The 4,840-nt window shown below is 39.0% G+C and overlaps 1 long non-coding RNA gene across 1 annotated transcript; it reads left to right on the top strand.

Annotated features, from left to right (window-relative positions):
* The first annotated feature begins 2,474 nt into the window (after positions 1-2,474).
* LOC127168894 (uncharacterized) lies at positions 2,475-3,170 on the top strand. The gene is made up of 3 exons (XR_007828157.1): positions 2,475-2,527; positions 2,734-2,790; positions 3,094-3,170. It is a non-coding gene; the product is annotated as an uncharacterized LOC127168894 (long non-coding RNA).
* Positions 3,171-4,840: the final 1,670 nt, after the last annotated feature.

Below are 4,840 nucleotides of genomic sequence, written 5' to 3'. Positions count from 1 at the left end.
AGTCAACATCATGTATTTACTGCATATACATTTACGTTCATTTAATCAAAAATAATCACTGGATGGCATTTTGGTTTTGATTTTTCAATCAATGTCAGGGTGTTTCTCGACTTTGAAGCATATTTAGTGTTGAAGATGAGGTGTAAAGCTGAGTTCATATCACCTATTTTACCTTCTCCTCCTCCATCACTATTCCTAAAAGTGATTCAGCATCCAAAGCACATCCTATTATAAACAGTGCAGAGTTGGGTGCATGTGGTTTTTAAATAAGGAGAAAATAATGTTACAATCAGTGGTATGCAGTGGTGTTTTTTTTTATTTTTTTAACAAAATGTAAATTAATGTCTCAATCACATTTTCTTGGTTAAATAAACATTAATTACACTATCAAATAACGAAAAAGGGAAAAAAGTTATTAACAATGTATTCAATGTATTCAGTAATCTGTTTATTAGGGCTGTCAGTTGATTAAAATTTTTAATTAATTAATTACGTGATGTTTCGATAAATTAATCTAATTAATCACAAAATACATTTGACTGAAAATACCCACAAATAACTAGGTAAAGCTATTTTTATGTTAAATGAGAAAGTATCAAGCAGAGATTACAAATTGTAGCTTTAGAAAGACATATTTTATTTGATTACACAAACATTTAGACTATAACAGCATAACATAAACTATGGAACATAAAAGAAGATAATTTAAGAAACAGCTCAGTATTTTTTGTTCATACGATGGAAGTCATTGGTAACCAAAACAGCTTTGTAACCAACAGCTTTCTCTGCTGGCCTAAACACTATCAGAATCACGTCTTAGTTTTAATATATTTTTCCATAAATGTGTATTAAATTAATTCTATTCTCTTCATTTCATAGTTTTTCTCTTGGTTGCGCTGCTTCCAGTAGTGTATGTTTATATTAGAGCTTTTATCTGCTGTGGCAACATAAAACGACTCTCGCCAGAGTAAGAGACAAACTCAGTCACATGTCTTTTATAAATTTATTCTTTGCAAAGAAGGTCAGACAGTCATACCGAAACACAGGTTACTGCAGAGTGCGACCAAGAAGGGAGGGCTCACTCCAACTTATATCTCTTCCCTAGCCTTCAAGGTTACATCTCCTAACTGGTAACTTTCCACACATTGTAAGAGTAAGATAAATACATTCTGCTACGTCATACTCCCAAGAATCAAACCTTTATATTTAGGGCCACGATACCTTTCTCTTACATCATCCTCCTAGCAGGTTTAAATAAAGCAGATCTTTACAAAATATTCCATAACCACATAAAATAAGTAAAATGAATTTTTCTTCCACATATCCAATCATATTGCAGCAATTGTGTTGCCAGGGTCAATGAAATCTGGCTTAAGGCCTTCAGAATTAACAGTGAAGGCATCTGTAGCTTAAAACAAATGGCAATGAAACTGTTGCTTTAACCAGTCAGATTTCAGGTTGGCAGCACTATCTCAGTTTCCCGAGTCAAGCTGTTTAGAAATTGTCTTTTCCTGGCAGAGGCAGACCGATGGGGAGACTCGTCGTGAAGATGTTAAATTGGCAGGTAACAAACACAGGGCTTATATGGTGTGCCTAGTGTAGACTGCACCAATCAGGATGGTCTACCCATCAGCCTGCAGGAACCAATCAGCAGATCCCCTGGACACAAACACTTCCAAAAGAAAGAAGAGACAAAATAGAGGGTTGTAACACCCCCTACACATACGAATAAACATTACATATAACACAGAGACAATGAATCCGCAATGACATTTTCAACACCCTTCTTGTATTTTATTTGTAAATTAAAACTTTGGCAGATAAGTGCCCAACACATGAGTCTTAGTGCACATATGTTGAAGAAAAACAAAGGATTGTGATTTGTAAATACCTCAATGGGTTGTGGACTGGAGCCGATGTACACTTTAAACTGTTGCAACGCTAGTAAAAGAGCTAGAGCTTCTTTCTCTATAGTACTGTAATTTAACTGATGTCGATTGAATTTCTTGGAGTAGAAGCACACAGGATGGTCGATTCCTTGATCATCCTCTTGTAGTAGGACAGCACCCGCACCGGTTCCACTGGCATCCACTTCGAGTTTAAAGGGTTTGGAGAAATCTGGGGCAGCAAGGACTGGAGAACTGCACAGCAAAGTTTTGAGAGCATCAAAAGACATTTGACATTTAGAACTCCAAACAAAAGAGACATCTTTTCGTAGGTTATCAGTGAGAGTTTTAACTACATCTGAGAAGTTTTTACAGAAATTTCTGTAATAGCCAGTGTAGCAGGTGTTGATTATAATTTGTGTTTTTATTATTAATTCACTCAAAATCTTTGTTTCTCTGTTGGTAATTAATATGTATATCTATATATGTGAAAAAGAAAAGGAGAAAAAGTATTTTATTTCTTGATGAGTTCCGCGCGCGTCGCCGCTGACGTCATTGGCGCGCTGCGCGCTCTTGCTTCAGTCCGCGGGAGGTCTGAGCAGAGTGAGGCATGCATTTTGTTCAATCCTCTTCAAAAACATGTAAAAAGGGAAATAATTACTATATACTTGATCTGTGTATTGTTGCGATAGATAAATGAGTTACGTGAATAAGTTGTCTTTAGTTTAAAGTTGTTTTACCTGCAAAAGTGTAGTTTTAATCGAGGGAATGCAGTGTGACGTTGTCTGCGTAGAAGTTGGCCTGTGAAGCGTGACTGCTGATTTCTCTTCTTTGTGTGAATGTTTAGCAGGACCAGGCAAGATTGTGCAACGAATAATTAACTGCATGTTTTCTACTTAAGCAGGTACAGTTTTTCATGTATTTTCATGATTTCTTAATATGTGTTCAAACTTATATTGGTTTTATGTTTATGCTGGAAATGCTGGAAACTTTAATTGTATTAAGAAAAGTGTTTTATACAAGATATATTTGGCAGATACAGTCATGTTGTACTTGAAGTGATTATTAGTTACTACTATTTCTTGTATATATGAAATTCTCTGTATTGTGAACTCTTGCTTCAGTCCGCAGGAGGTCTGAGCAGAGCGAGCAGGAGCAGGCAAGATTGTGCAACAAATAATTAACTGCATGTTTTCTACTTATGCAGAGAAGACAGCATAAAATACAACTGAACCAGCAAACTACTCCGGTGTTTATTTCACTACACACAACACAACGCAGAGGGGTAGCCGAGCCGGCTACGTTGGTGTCGTGACCTGGATCCTTCAGAAGGATCAACGTCAGATTGACCGCCGGATGTTGCTGAGTACTGCATTCTTCGTTCCACGGACTGGGTTGAACTCTTTTCCTGTCTAATCTGCTGGAGAAAGGTACAAAGACTGAGTATTATAATACAGTGGTAACAAGGAGAAGGACACACACACACACACACAAAAAAAGAAAGACTGTACAATCTTGTCTAGTGGAAACCTACAAAAACTTACTTTCTTCCAGTTGAAAAAAAATTCATTGTCTGATTGTTGTATATGATTTTGTTGCAATGTCGTATACTTATGTTATGGAAGATGGGCAGGACGATGTAGACATTGGTGGGGGGAGAGGCCAGTTCTTTAGAGATATAGCTCACGCACCCGGAGCTATGGGTATTGTTGACTCTCCAGTGTTTTGCTCCACACGCATAAAAACTGAACGTCAGGTTCCTAGGTCAGACACAACTTCCACTGATTTAAGCTCATTACACAGTTAGCTCATGAAATAGGACAATCAATTTCAGCACAGCTAATGAAGGGAAATGAGAAGGAAGAAAAAGTAACTAACAGCCAGAGTGTAGGGTTAGAACCACCTTCAGCTGATTCTCATTCACTGACTATGACTGGTGTAAAATTAGTGATGCAGACTGATGTGAAAGAGCTGCCAAGTTTTCGTGGAGATGGCACAGATAAACTTTCTATCCACGAATGGGAAGAGCAAATTGATGTATATCTAAGAAAGAGAGGTGTGCCCACAAGAGAGCAGGCTCAGGAAATGATGTCACGACTTGGAGGAAGAGCAAGAGACATAATCAAAGTCACATTACGCAGTAACCCATCCTTAAAACCTGGTGAAGACCCGAGAGTTATTACTGACATTCTAAAGCAGCACTTCAGTGAACTGACGTATTCTGCAATGCCACTTGCTGACTTCTATAGTACTCTACCTACAGTGGGAGAGAACGCGATGGATTACTGGATTCGTTTGAATAAAGCGGTTGACGTGGCAGAAGATTGTTTGAAGAGGCAGGGACGCAACCTTGAAGATCCAAGTAAATAGGTAACGATGATGTTCGTCAAACACTGCCCAGATCCAGCTCTCTCTGCCGTGTTAAAGTTCAAAACTGCAGACAAGTGGAAAGCTAGTGAGATTCAGGAACGCCTCGACGAGCATCAGACATAACTGAGGATTCAGCAGCAACGGGCCAAATCAAGACATTCAGATGTACGGAGATATGCTACTGTGAACGTGCAGGCTGCTGCAGTTGATGAATCTACCCAGGTGGGTGCTTTAGTAAGTCCACAAAATCAAATGGAAGCTGTGGGCGGTGTTAGCACATTGCCTGATAATACCAGCTTGCAGAATCTCATTGCTCAGCTTGATCGTGTGTTAAAGCAAAACCATCAAGCAACAGTTCTGACCCCATACATGTCGAGTGGACCTCAGCCATCCCGAAAGCCATGTAGAGTTTGCAAAGCAACTGATCACTCTACTACAATGCATTGCAAACGTGATGGATTGTGTTTGTCTTGCTTTAAGCCAGGACATTGGAAGAGAGAGTGTCACAAGGCAAGATCTGGAGCCACTGGTCCCGGTATGCATACGAGCCAGGGGCAGCCGCCGTTAAACTAACAGACCTGCAT

This window comes from Labeo rohita, chromosome 1, assembly GCF_022985175.1.
Source record: "Labeo rohita strain BAU-BD-2019 chromosome 1, IGBB_LRoh.1.0, whole genome shotgun sequence".
In the NCBI taxonomy this organism is placed as follows: domain Eukaryota; kingdom Metazoa; phylum Chordata; class Actinopteri; order Cypriniformes; family Cyprinidae; genus Labeo; species Labeo rohita.
Note: the sequence above shows the minus strand (reverse complement) of the source record. Positions and strands in the feature narration are given on the sequence as shown.